Source organism: Chiloscyllium punctatum, chromosome 9, assembly GCF_047496795.1.
Source record: "Chiloscyllium punctatum isolate Juve2018m chromosome 9, sChiPun1.3, whole genome shotgun sequence".
Lineage (NCBI taxonomy): Eukaryota > Metazoa > Chordata > Chondrichthyes > Orectolobiformes > Hemiscylliidae > Chiloscyllium > Chiloscyllium punctatum.
This window is the reverse complement of record NC_092747.1, coordinates 118578564-118593711: the sequence shown is the minus strand read 5'-3', so window position 1 is coordinate 118593711 and position 15148 is coordinate 118578564.

Below are 15148 nucleotides of genomic sequence, written 5' to 3'. Positions count from 1 at the left end.
AAACAACTGCTGTAGAGAGTTACCTCAATGACTAGATGGATGGACTTACACCTCCCTTCTCGAAGGGTTTGGAGTGGTCATGACTTAAGTGAGTCCTGGTCCACGTCAAAAACTTTGAGTTGCAGACACCAACTGAGGTAACAAAATAGTCCGGGGAATGTTGGACTTTGTTGGTGGCGGGGCCTTTAGAAAGGAAGCTTAAAATGTACCAATCCTAAATGAAAAGAGATCTGAGTGTTCACAGAATCAGCCAAGAAGGACTTTAAGGAGCATTTCTTAGTTCACTGTGGCAAATTGCCAAGTAAGTTTCGGAATTATAGATTGTTAAGTAACAATATTTATGCCCCTACTCACCTCCTTAGTACTCAGCTTCCTAAATTACCACTAACATTCCCAGTGAGGGCTTTGTATCCAAGCTGATGGAGATGCATGGACAGCCTTCTCATTGTTTCCTCTGATGCCAAGGTGCTGTCTCCCTCAGGGGTCATGGAGATGGTTTATGGAAGATCTGGCTTTTTTTTTTGCATGATGATGCTAGAGATTAGGTTAGATTCCCTACACTCATAGTATCTGCCAAACAAAAGAGGGAATGCAGCCCCGCCAATGGTTCAAAGTGTTTATTGTGAAATGATGAATATTATTTACCTGGTTGGTGGGACAGATGTTTCTGCGTTCCCACAAGAGTGGTCCCAGTCTTCTCCCCTTCTTGTAAGTGGCAAAGCATTCCAATGTCTGACACTCTTTCACCGACCTGGACCATTTTGGGGCCTCTCTTTTTCTGGACTATGACATTGAGAAGAAGACATTGAGTGAGGTGAAAGTCAGTGGTGTGGCTAGTAGTACAGTGCATTTGGTCAAAAGCAGTCAGGAGTCTTGGGTGAGAGAGTAGGCAATTCGTAGGCAATGAAGGGTTGTGGGTTAGGAATGGTAAGAGCGAATCAGCAGAGATGTTATTGATAATACTGAGAGTGGTAGGACATGAGCTTTGTTGTGAGGTCAATGCAATAGCAGATAGAAGAATGTGGCACTTCACCTGTTGGAATGAAGAATATGGCAAGAATCTGGGTGATGACATTGGAATAGGCTGTTCTAATGCTTCTAAAGAAAGAAGACTCCTCTCTTTTACACAATCCCTCAAACCGGACCTCCAGATCACTGTTGAAGAAACACCTTCCCTTTCTCCCACAAAATTCAGTCCTTGTGTGTTATGGACTAGGGCAGACCATCAAATTATTCCTAAGCAGACAGCCCAGACCATAACCTTGCAAGTTGTTTCACTAAGTGTACAGTGAAATTGCCCAGAGTAAGTTAGCTAGGTTGACTACCAGGTTTTAAAGCAGACAAAAATCTATTCACAAAATTATACAATGAAACACAAAGAACAGAATAAAGCACCTCCACAGAACTCCGTCGATCCAACTTGACTTAATTATGCTTTTCCGAATAAACACCACTGTCCCATGAAGCAAAGCCCCTTAAAAAAGCAATAAATAAAAGGAACAAATGCTTACAGGTTGGAGTTAGAAGAGCAGAAGGAGAGAGAGAGTTTTTACAGCCTGTTCAGAGTCCACTGCTGAACTTCTAACTAGTTCTGGACTGAACTGCTCAGCTAGAGAGCTGACCACTCCCCCTTCATTATACAGGTCACTTCTAAAGCATGACCACTTTGGCCTAAAGTCTCATCTGTTTACATATAAGCAAAATTGATTAGATTAGATTAGATTAGATTACTTACAGTGTGGAAACAGGCCCTTCAGCCCAACAAGTCCACACTGACCCACCGCAGCGCACCCATCCAGACCCATTCCCCTACATTTTCCCCTGCATCTAACACTACGGGCAATTTAGCATGGTCAATTCACTTAACCTGCACATTTTTGGACTGTGGGACTCTGTACCAAGCTAGTCATCTCAGAACTGGGAGCTGTTTATGACCCCTCTGAATAAAATCAAGGATATGGTATCCATGAGAAAAGGAACACCTTTTAGAAAAAAAAGAGAAAAGCTTTGTGACACCTTCCTCCTTTAAAAACTGAACCATCAATACCAAAAGATGGCTTCATTGTTAAAACCCTTCAAAAACCCGGTTAGTAGTCTAAACATACAGATAGACTATAATAATTATAAACATGCATAACCACATGCAAAGTCAGGCCGTGGCAGATCTGCCACCAAATGCCTCCATATCTCATTTGAGTCTTGATAACACATCTGCAATCACATTCCCGCGACCTGCCACATGCACAAATGTCACATTGAACGGCTGCAACAACAAGCTCCATCTAAACAGCCTGGCACTTTTGTCCTTAATTTTTTCCACAAATGTCAATGGGTTATGATCAGTGTATACAATTGTCTCAGATGCATTGCTGGAAATGTAAACACTGAGATGTTGTAATGCCAACATCAAGCTCAAAGTCTCTTTCTCCACCTTTGAATATTTCTGTTGATGACCGTTCAACTTCCTGGAAAAATACTCAATCGTCTTTCTATTCCCTCGTCATCCTCCTACAAGAGCACTGCACTGACACCCAAATCACTGACCCATATCACTGGCATCGATAACCACCTTGAACGGCTTTGTATAATCAGCTATGACTAATACTGGGCAGTGGTTAACACAGTTTTCAAGCTGTCAAATGCCTTTTGACAGTTCACTGTCCACTAAAACATTTTGTCCTTTTTTTTAACAACTCAGTGAGTGGAGCAACCACACTGCTAAAGTTTGGCACAAATTTTTTGTAAAATTCACTCACCCCTAGGAATCATACCACTGCTTTTCTCATTGATGGTGTGGGCAATTCCCCAATTACTTTTGTTTTCACATTCGGTGGGGCCATTTGTCCATGTCCAATAACATGGCCCAGGAAGGTGTCTTGGGCTTTGGCAAATTCACTTTTAGGCAGGTTTACCACCAAGCCTGCCTTCCAAAGTCAATCCAACAAGTCTGATAAATGCTGTAAATGTTCCTTCTATGAGTGATTTAAAAATCACTAGCTGATCATTATATACCACACAATTGGGTAATCTGGCAATGACCTTATTAGTCAGTCTCTGAAATGTGGCCGGAGCATTGTTCATACCAAATGGCATGATTTTGAACTGATATAGTCCATTTGGCATTACAAAAGCTGAAATTGCCTTTGCTCTCTCTGACTAAGGTACTTGCCAGTAGCCTCTGAGCAAGTCCAACTTAGAAATGTAAGTTGTTTGTCCCACTTTTTCAACACTGTCCTCCAACCTTGGAATTGAATACGCATCAGTGTTTGTAATGGCGTTGACTTTGTGATAGTCCACACATAACAGTTGGGTACCATCTGGCTTTGGAACCATGACTATGGGTGAGCTCCAGTCACTGTAACTCACTTTGATTATGCCATCTTGGAACATGTGCTCCATCTCCTTCTGAACCTGTGCTAACTTTAGAGGGTTATGTCTATAAGGATATTGCTTAATTGGAACATTAATAACTTCTCCTCTTGCTTTCCTTCCCTATCAAAATACCTTCTAAGCATATTCACAGGACACATTCTGTGAGATTTCTTCCTGTTTGGAATCCTTATCAAGTTGTTCATGTCACTCAATTTCCTCTTGATTTGATAATGTCGACTAAACCTTGCTTTTAAAGGCTCACCTGTGACTGAAGTAATACTAATACCTTATCCCCAGTTGCAAAATTACAAATCTGTGATTTCTTATCCACTGCCTGTTTCATTGTATGCTGTGGTACTTTTTAAATGCTGTCTAGCCAACTCTCCAGTTCCATCTAATTGTTCTCTAAAATTTGACATATATTCCAAATGGGTGTACTCTGAATTCTGACTTACTAATTTCTCCTTTATCAATTTTAACAGTCCTCTTACTTCATGCCCAAAAAGTAATTTGGTTGATTAATTTGGTGCATCTCTGAACGCAACAAGTACAAAGGAAATTCCCTTATCCCAATCATCTGGATATTCCTGACCATAAGCTCTCAATATGTCTGTAATGTTTGATGCCATCTCTCCAGCACTCCCTATGATTCTGGATGGTATGAGTAGATTTTAATTGCTTTATTCCCAAGTTATTCATAACCTGCTTGAATAATTTGGATATGAAGTTTGATCCTTGATCTGACTGGATGTCTATTGGTAGTGTGTATCTAGTAAAAAATTTAAGTAATTCTTCTACCACCCTTTTTGTAATGTTGCGTAATGGGTTTGCCTCTGGAAATCTCACCGACACATCTATTATTGTTAATAAATACTTATTCCCACTTTTTTGTTTGAGATAGGGGACCTATGCAATCAATCAAGACTCTTGTGAAAGATTTCTCAAATGCTTGAATGGTATTGAAGGTGTAGGTTTTATGACTGCCTGTGGTTTTCCATTAGCTGACATGTATGACACAACTGGCAAAATTCAACAACATCCTTATGTAGTCCAGGCCAGTAAAAATGTCTTTGTATTTTAGCCCGTGTTTTCCACACCACTAAATGATGTCCAAGTGGTAGCTCATGCGTCATTTGCAGCACCTCCTTTCTATACTCCACAGGCAAAACAATTTGATGAATCACTGCCCATTTCTCATCTGCTTGACTGTGTAAGAGTCTCCAGTTCCTCATGAAGACATCATTTGTTAAATAATAACACACTGGGATGCATTCACTCTCCTTTTCTATACATGCCTTTTGATATAACAGTTTTAAGTTCTAATCTTTCTGCTGTAACTCGATCAGCTTAGCAGAGCTAAAGATACTTGCATGTTTACTTATTTGTTCCTCCTCTGTGCCACTTATTTGATCAAAAAATGTCTCAGATAAAGCTACGTCAGCATCCTTATCTGTGCTTTTTGGTCTCTCCTGTTTCAGCTTGTGCCTCTGTGATCTTATGACAACACAATCAGGGAAAATCCTTTATTTCTTCAGTTGCCTGTGTCTCCGCTGGCTTTTCAACTAGAGTAGGCAGCACACCTACCGGTGAATCAGCTATATCATTTGCAAGGACAAATTGTATTCCTGGAGCTGAGACTTTGTCCAGTACTCCTGCCACAAATTCTTCACTCTTCTCTGGACTCTTTCACCTCACTTTACATAACTAAGCCCTTTTTGTCTCACCATGAATTCGTGTCACCAGTACTTTTTCTGGCAATAGTCCCTCAGGAGTGCATATCTTCTCATCCTTCAGCATTACAGACTGAGAGGATCCTGTATCCCTTAATATTGTAACTCTTTACTTGCTACTCCTGGCCTATGTGATTAAACTTGACCCTTGCATGAATATTTTTTTAAGCAGATCTGGCATTTCCTCCTTAATCAACCTCTGATCATCGTGTACACTCTGAGGCAGTTGTCTAACTTCCCTTGTGCTTTTTGTTACTAGTCCAACAAAACTCCCAGGCTTGTCTGGTTTGCCAACATCTAGCTTTCTCCGAGTCCAGAGAAAGTGAAGAAAGGCTTATGCCCAAAACGTCGATTCTCCTGCTCCTCGGATGCTGCCTGGCCTGCTGTGTTTTTCCAACACCACATTTTTCAACTCTTTCTCCTAGCCCACCAACATTGTGATTTTGTGTGGCCCACTTTATTACAATGAAAACACCAAAGCTTTTTAATTTCTTTGTCCCCCTCAAGGGTTTCTTTTTTACCTTGCGGTAAGTTATCCTTATGATCTTCATTGAGATCTACCTTTCCCTTTCCATGTGAGGATTTCCCTTTGCCCCAGTTTCTATCCCTCATGAACTGAAATTGATTCTGAAAGCCAAACCAAGTTTTATGGACCAGCTCATAATCATCAGCCACTGCTAACCTTGCCATTTTAATTCTCTGCTATTCCACGTGAGATCGCACTACTTCCTCGCTAAGATTACCTTCAACCTTTATCTCCAGCCTTTAAGCTGAATTTCCTTTTGAGAGTCAGTTTCTGAAATTCAAAAGCTCTCTCTTTTCCTCTCTGTTCTGCTGCTCTCTCTTTTTCCCTCTCTTCTGTTTTTAATCATAACTCAAACTGTTTCATTTCTGCTGCCCTTTCCTTACCTCTTGCCTCCACGTCAATCTGCTTCATTTGTAATTGAATTCTTGCCAACTCTATAGATTGTGATGGTTTCTCCAGCATGTTTAAATGCTGAGCTACTGCTATAATTATCTCTCTTTTCCTCACAGAAGCAAGCAGTTCTAATTCCAGCTTGTCTGCTAATTCCTGCAGCTTGGTCTTATTCACCTTTTGCAAAACTTCTAAAGTCACCGCATCCAAACCCAGAAAGCTTTTAGTGAGTGAAAGAGCCATTACTATCCCAAGCTTTGTCTGCCCAACCAAACTAACACCCGAAATAAAGAGACTAGCACCTACCCCGTGCTGTCTAAAATCCTGGACAAGGCCCCAATCTGTTACGGACTAGGCCAGACCACTCAAAACATTCTTAAGCAGGTAGCCCAGACCATAACTTTGCAATCTGTTTTGGTAAGTGTACAGAGAAAATTACCTGGAGTAAGTTAGCTCAGTTGACTACCAGGTTTTAAAAACAGACGAAAATCTGTTCACAAATTTTTTTCCCTCGAAAAAAAAAACCAAGGACAAAGTATCCTTGAAGAAAGGAACAGCTTTTAGAAAAAAGGGACCAGCTTTGTGACAAGTGAATGGGTCAACCTTGGAATGTTAATGCTCATCCCGGGACTGTGGCCTTTTAAATACAGTCCAAGTGCCAGAGATACTGGTTTTCTGACAGATATCTGCGGAAAGATGAGCTGCTCTGGGATTGAATCAGACAGAGTCATTGAACCATACAGCATGGAAACAGACCTAACCAGTCCATGCCAGATATGTTCCTAAATTAAACTAGTCCCACTCGCTTGGTCCAAATTCTTCCAACCATTTATTATTCATTTATTTATCCAAATGTCTTTTAAACTGTGTAACCGTAAACACATCATCTGGAAGTTCATTCCACAAACGACCCACTCTATAAAAAAAATGTTGCCCTTCATGACTTTTATAAATCTTACCCCTCTCACATTAGAAAATTGCCCCTAGTCTTGAAATCCCCAATGCTTGGGAAAAGACAGCTGCCATTCACCTTATCAATAACCCTCATGATTTTATAAATCTCAATAAGGTCACTTCTCAACTTTCCACATTCCAGTGAAAATGTCCCAGCCTATCCAGCTTATCCATGTAACTCAAACCCTCCATTCCTGGCAACATCCTGGTCAACCATTTATGAACCCTCTCCAGCTTAATAACATTCCAAAGTTGACCTATTCACTTGTCACAAAGCTGGTCCCTTTTTTCTAAAAGCTGTTCCTTTCTTCAAGGATATTTTGTCCTTGGTTTTTTTCCAAGGGATTATTAACAGCTTCTGGCTCCAAGATGACTAGCTTGGTACAGAGATGAAAAAGGATTTTCAGAGGCCTTTTGTGAACCATTTATGAACCCACTCCAGCTTAATAATATCCTTCCTAGAACTGGACACAGTACTCCAGAACATACCTTACCAACATTCTGTACAATCTCAATATGATGTCCTAGCTCCTACTCAAAAGGTCTGAACAATGAAGGCAAGCATGCTAAATCCCTTCTTAACTACCCTGTCTACATGTGATGCAAACTTCAAAAAATTGTGTATATGAACCGTGGGCCACTATCGGGGAGGGATGCACTGTTAATAAGGCATGTTGGTTACATGCAGTGAGAGATGACACTGGCCTCCATGGCAAGAATCCATCCAAAGCAAGTCAAGCAGCTCCCACTTTACCAAAGGAACTGGTCAGTTCATTGTATCAGCCCATATCTTACAGTCGCTGAAAATGTGTTGCTGGAAAAGCACAGCAGGTCAGGCAGCATCCAAGGAGCAGGAGAATCGACGTTTCGGGCATGAGCCCTTCTTCAGGAATCCAGGATTCTCCTGCTCCTTGGATGCTGCCTGACCTGCTGTGCTTTTCCAGCAACACATTTTCACTTCTGATCTCCAGCATCTGCAGTCCTCACTTTTTCCACATATCTTACAGTCACTTGGACCATTAAGGGCTTGCTCCACTTTTGTTCAAGAAAATGTAATTATTCAATATGTTGCTTTACCTATGAGAGAAAGAGTAAAACTTGATCTTTTCTTGGGAAATAAGGCAGGGCAAGTGAATGAGGCATCAGAGGGGAGCACTTTAGGCTAATGATCGTAATTCAATTAGTTTTTTAAAAAGCTATGGAAAAAGATAGACCTGATCTAAATGTTACAGTTCTCAATTAGAGTAAAACCAATTTCGGCAGCATTGGGCAAGAACTTTCAAAGGTTGATTGGGAGGGGCTATTCCCAGGTAAAGGGACAGTTGGAAAGTGGGAGGGCTTCAAAAATGAGATAATTGAGAGTTCCAGAGACAGAATGTTGCTGATTGTGAAGAGCAAGGCTGGTAGGTGTAGGGAATGCTGGATGACTAGAGAAACTGAAGCGCTGGTCAAGAAAAAGAAGGAGGCATATGTCAGCTATAGACAGTTAGGATTAAGTTACATCCTAGAGAAGTATTAGGGCAGAGGATTTTGAGGAAAATCAGGAGGGCACAAAGGGGACATAAGATGGCTTTGGCAAGTAGGGTTAAGGAGAATCCAAAGAGATTTCACAAATACATTAAAGGCAAAAGTGTAACTAAGCATCGGAGGCTGAGGGGTGATATTATAATCATTTATAAAATCATGAGGGGCATGGATAGGATAAAAAGACAAGGTTTTTTCCCAAGGTTAGGGAGTCCAAAACTAGAGTGCACAGGTTTAAGGTGAGAGGGGAAAGATTTAAAACGGACCTCAGGGGCAACCTTTTCATGCAGAGGATGGTGAATGTGTGATTGAGCCATGAGGAGGTGGTGGAGGCTGGTACATTTAAACGTATCTGGATGGATAGATAAATAGGAAGGATTTAGAGGAATATGGGCCAAATGCTGGCAAATAGGACTGGATCTGTACAGGATATCTGGTCAGCATGGACGAGTTGGACTGAAGGGTCTGTTTTCACACTGTGCAGCTCTATGATTCTGATTCTAAGTGAAGGCCAAACCTTCTATTACCATGAGGCAAGCAGGCACCAGTGATAAGAGTTCATCCATCTCTTTCATATCTGTGAAATGTCCTTCCACTGGCCTCATGAATTCTAGCACAATTTGGCAATAACCAAAAGAATGAGGTATCTCAGTCTGGATCACATTGGCTTCATTCCCTGTGATATATACTAAATAAATCATAAGGAAATAGTTTAGGTACTTTTTTTCAAAACAGTACCAAAATTCTCTTTTGACATCTAAGCAGAAATACCTTCTGATGCTTTTTTTCAAACTGATCACTTGATTTCACATTCCCTGTGGCTGACATTTTTATAGAGCTCATATAGTGATTGATTTGTCTGTAATGTCACCTTTCCTCTGACCATTCCATTCCCCCACTCACTCAATCTCCCTCCTTCACTTCAGAGAGATGCATCATCGTTCTCTCTATGGTTACTGCCAATTTTGCTCCGTGTTCACATGAAAATTAATGAGTAAAGATAGGAGATTCAATCCCCTTTTTCCAAGGTGTACTACCTCCTGGCACAATGAGTTCTATCTTGTGGCCTTGTTCAAAGCTGATGAAATATGTACCAGCTGTATCAGGCAGATCTGAGTGAGAAGTAGCCTTGGGATATGAACCTACAGCCATCTGTTTAGTAAGCCAGACCTGTAACCAATAAAGCTACTGGTGAATATAATTCTTTCTGAATATTAGAATTACCTGATGTTTGAATTATAAATTTAATCACTACTTTCAAATGGAGAGTTATGATACCTTGTGTTTTCCTTGATTATGAAAATAAGAAGCTATTTAAAGCCAGAAAAAACAGGGCATTTAGAACTAAATTGGATACATTCTCCATTAAAGTGTTGTTTTGTATTCTGAATTCCTCTGTCATGTCTGTCAGCACCTCTATTTCTCGTTTAAATGAATTACTTGAATGTACCTACTGAGACAGCTGCTGTGAACTTGAGAACAGGGGGAGCCACAGGTTAAAAACTAATGAGCTCCAAACAAGCCCACAGATTCGATGACTGGCTTCCACCACAGTTGATACATAATTAGAACAGCATTTCAACAAAAAAAAGTTGATGGTTTCTCATGTAACTCCGACAAGGTAACATGAGCTGGTGTACCTTCCTGATCAGGACAATTAAAAATTTTAGCTTTCTTCTCTTATCTGTAAGTTTAAATATTCCAAAGATCAAAAACTAGACCACTTACAGGTATTTTTCATGAAACATTTACCCAACTGTGCATGTTTCTAAAATAAATTTCAAAGTCTGAAGTCACACGGCACCATTTCACCTGATGAAGGAGCGACGCTCCGAAAGCTTGTGATGTCAAATAAACCTGTTGGATGATAACCTGGTGTCATGTGACTTCTGACTTTGTCCACCCCAGTCTAACACAGGCACCTCCACATCATGGCTACCATTTTTTAATGGGCAGAGGGAGCGTAGGGGAATGAAGGTGAGGCCTCTGCCGAGGACTGATCTTTCCAGCAACACATTTTCAGCTACCATTTTTTAATCTTAGCTTCTCAGTTATTCTCGAGACAACATCAAACTGATTCTGTTTTGTCACCATTTGGAACAAATTTAATATTATCAAGGTCAGGAAAGCTTACCTTATCAATAATAGTCTATGTTTATTTGGCTGGAAAAGCTCAGCAGATTGGGTGGCATCGGTGGGGAGAAATCAGAGTCAATGTTACAGGTTGAGTAACCTCCCTCACTCGACCTGAAATGTTAACTCTGATTTCTCTCCACAGATGCTGCCAGACATGCTGAGTTTTTTTTTTAGCGTTTCTGCTTTTGTTTCTGATTTACAGCATCCACAGTTCTTTCTGTTTTTCTGTTTATATGGCACCTTTTTTTTATAATCCGCAGTAGTATTTCAGTAGATTTCTCTAGAGCTGTTCAGCTAAATTCTTTAATTTTAGTAGCTAAGATACTTTCCTTGCATTTCTATCTGCACTCTTAAAGAAGGAGCCACATCATTAATACATGGTTTAATTCAATTTAATATTTTGGCTATTTCGTTTGTTGAGCTTATATTGAGAGGTATCAAACTGATGGATGAACATAGATGTAAACACCACACTGTGTGTATTTCATACATACAAAAATATTTTGGATGGCAGATTATTAATGAAGGGAATACTAATAAACTTGTATACATTTTGGCTCAATAACAAAGGAATAAATAATTGCAAACTGTTCTTCACTGTCAGCGTTTGCAGATATGAGTCTGTTAATGAAGGTGAAAAGGAGAGCTACTATAACAGAAATAGCCTGCCAGTTTCACATAAGACCTGGCCTAACTATTATGTGTCATTTTCTTGGAGATGTGAAAGCTCACCACATTGTAGTCTAGGCGCTGAGATGTATTACTGTTGGTATCAACTTGCATGTTGGCTAATTCCTGCTTGTTTTCTGATTGACAGCAGTCCTCCTCTTGCTGACAAAACTATCAGTTTTCTTTGCATATGCATTTATATTCTATTTACTTCTCACTCTGAAATCTGCTAGGTATTGTAATGTAAGGGGTTAAGTGTAACACTGATGTGCTGAGATGTAGTATACATCATCACTGAAAGTGATGAAGATTGACGTGATCTTGCTTTCTTTTGTAATGTTGTCGTGAGATCAAGGCACAGGAAGATGTCAGTGTTTCCTTCTCTCAGCAGAATCTGTAAATGTTATGAAAAGCAGAATTTATATTTTTGATTAGGGACTTAAATGGGGGAAAAAGCTGTTTTAAAAACCAAGGATCATTGTACTTTTTAGTAGCAAGCAATTTGTCCCTCATTCTAAGTATTGTTTACACAGCTGCTTGTTTGCACAATATTGGAGCCTACGGGTCTGTACAATGGAATTCATGCTGACAATAAGTAGCTCCATGAGGTGTAACAGTTCTTTAACCACACAAGACAAATGATATTATGTGTAACTACAATCGTGAAGAATGATTTAACATCACCTTCTCAGCTGTTTTTCCATTTTACAGAGTCTTGCGCTTTGTATCAGATTCTAACCCATCTTTAAATGGACATTTCTAGCATTCGCCCTAGAAACCCAAGGCTCTGCTTCCATCTCTGAGGGCCTCTCTGAAGAAGCACCAGCAAAACTTTGACGTCTACCAGCTCAGAGACTTTTACTTCAATAGGTGCTATTTCTAGATCAGCCTCGATGGCAATCAGATAACCACAACTCTCCACATCTGGTCGTGGAAGAAATTCAGTTTTGCTAGAGACTAGGCATCTGTTTGGCCCCCAGCAGCAGATGATCCCCTGGCCTTGGTAGTTAATAATTTTGTTGAAATGTACAGAAAGACACAAGAAGAGCAGGCAACTTTGTCACGGCAATCAATGAACACGATTGAAGAATGAAAAAGTGCATCAAGCCTATCAGTGCCATACTGGCTTCAGCATGCATGCATCTATCTGTCTCCATTGGCAATTTGGCAACCCCCATGGAGAACCATGTCCAGCACTCTGGATGCTAGATGTGCACTTGGACTTGCACACTGTCATTGTAACCATGGATGCTTAGCAACAATAGCAGACCATTTGGGAGATATTGAGACATGAGCCTGCATTTGGGCAGGAGACTGAGCCTGAACTCTCTAGTTCCAAATACTGTGAGGATGATGACCTAAGGTCTCCAGAACAGCAGGGCCAATGACAGAGGAGTGGGGTGGGTCCCTCCATTCTAGCTGAAGAGGATGCGACTGCATTCAAGCATTTCCTTCATTTCTCTGCTTGCCACCAATGGAGAGCACATAGTTAACAAAAGGTGGTTCTTCAGCGTCAATAATTTTCAATGTTGTAAACATATATACACTTGGACCCATGAAGCTTCTGCTGTATTTCTGTTGCATCTGGTTATATTGAAGCCACGTGGGAGATGGATAGCCTCTTCAGACATCCTGAGAATGAAAGAAACTGTCATGGTGAAGCAATGTTCTCTCTCATAAGTATTCAGCTCCTTGACTGCAGATAACTCCATATGTCAGGGATCCTCGAACTATCACTTCGACTGCAAACAAGCATTATACTTTAATATTGTACAACACGTAAGCTAATCACAGTGTACAGGGTTTGTGCTGGGATCTGTCCAATACAAATTATTTCACACATTTGTCCTCTCTATGGGTGAGAGTATCGAATTGATGTCAATTCATCAATCAGCGTGTCAAAGGTACATACTGCCTTTTGCAAGTGGGAGATGGACAATGGACACTTCTTACATCCACTCGCTATAGCACATAGGCCTGGCAAGGAGCATTGCACAACATGCTGTCTCTCACATGTCCAACACTGTCCTAAAGAATGCTTACACATTTCCTGGCAAGTTTGAAATAATATATATTCCAATGTTGGATGATGCTAAGATAATTCCTCTCAACCTCCTCTCTTTTGGAAGAGACTTCACTGGATTAAACATGATCATGTGCTGACTGGAGTCTTAACAGCCATCTAAACTGTGCGTCATGTCATGTTGGTGCACTGTCTCACTCACTGCGACTTTGACCAAATACTCAGTAATGTTTAGATACTCAAAAAAACCAAGTGTGCAATCAGATGGATAGTAAGGCATGTATTTCAGCAACAGAAAAGTCAAGGTCTGTAAATATAAACAGGTCCCTCCATCTGTTGCACTAAGCAGGGACTGGGAGAAAGTGAGGACGGCAGATGCTGGAGATCAAAGTCAAAAGGTGTGGTGCTGGAAAAGCACTGCCGGCCACGCAGCATCCAAGCAGCAGGAGAGTCGACATTTCGAGCATAACCTCTTCATCAGGAATGTAGGGGAGACCCAAGGGGCTGAGAGATAAATGGGAGAGGGGGCGGGGCTGGGAGAAGATAGTTAGGATTGCTCGCCATATAATCAACAGCAAGCTATACAATTAAAGAAAATCCAAAGTCAATTCGTTCATCTTGGAAGGAGATTTCTATTAATTTGTGTCTGACCTCTCAGGTTTGATGAAGCATTATTTGATTATGCTATCCTGGACAATCCTTCTAGTCAATGTTACGCTTCTCCTCTTCATCCTCCTAGTGGGTGGTACGGTGGCACAGTGGCATAGTGGTTAGCACTGCTGTCTCACAGCGCCAGAGACCCGCGTTCAATTCCCGCCTCAGGCGACTGACTGTGTGGAGTTTGCACATTCTCCCCATGTTTGTGTGAGTTTCCTCCTAGTGCTCCGGTTTCCTCCCATAGTCCAAAAGCGTGCGGGTTAGGTGAATTGGCCATGCTAAATTGCCCATAGTGTTAGATGAAGGGATAAATATAGGGGAATGGGTCTGGGTGGGTTGCGCTTCGGCGGGTTGGTGTGGACTTGTTGGGTCAAAGGGCCTGTTTCCACACTGTAAGTAATCTAAACTACAATTGCCAACCTCCCCCTATTTTCTCTTCATTCTGGAAATCCACCCCCTTGCCCCTTGGCAGCTCCAGTGATGAAGGGTATAGTACGCAATAGCGATGCAGGTCACTGTTTCTGGATTGCATTGCAAAGTCTCTCCAAAGTAGTCCAAGGGTCAAAAACCTATCTCAAAGAGGCCTATGGTCCACCTTTCTAATGATCTCCTGGAAGCATGGGCCAAGTTGTCTCTTGGTTCTGTGTTAGACTAAGGCATTTGTAATGTTTTCATCAGCCAGGTCTGGAGGCAAGTTGTCCTGATCTCCCAGTAGCCATTACTGTATGGTCCAAGGGCCCTTACAATGCATCAGGAACCTAAGAGTTCTCCAGTATATACACATCTTGACAGTTTCCAGGATGCTTCATAAAGACCTCTTAAAACCTGCCATGGTCAGATATAACTTGAACATTAGAGTGGAAGCCTTTTCTTTGTTGATGAATTCTGCAGGTTCATGACAGAACACTCTGAAAGCAATATATTAGTGCCCTCTACCTGGATGAAGCCAGTGATGGTGGAGAATCCTTCTCTCCCAGACTCTCATCATCACAAGTAAAGGACATGAACATAGAGTCATAGAGTCATAGAGATGTACAGCATGGAAACAGACCCTTTGGTCCAACCCGTCCATGCCGACCAGATATCCCAACCCAATCCAGTCCCACCTATTCGGCCCATATCCCTCCAAACCCTTCCTATTCATATACACATCCAAATGCCTCTTAA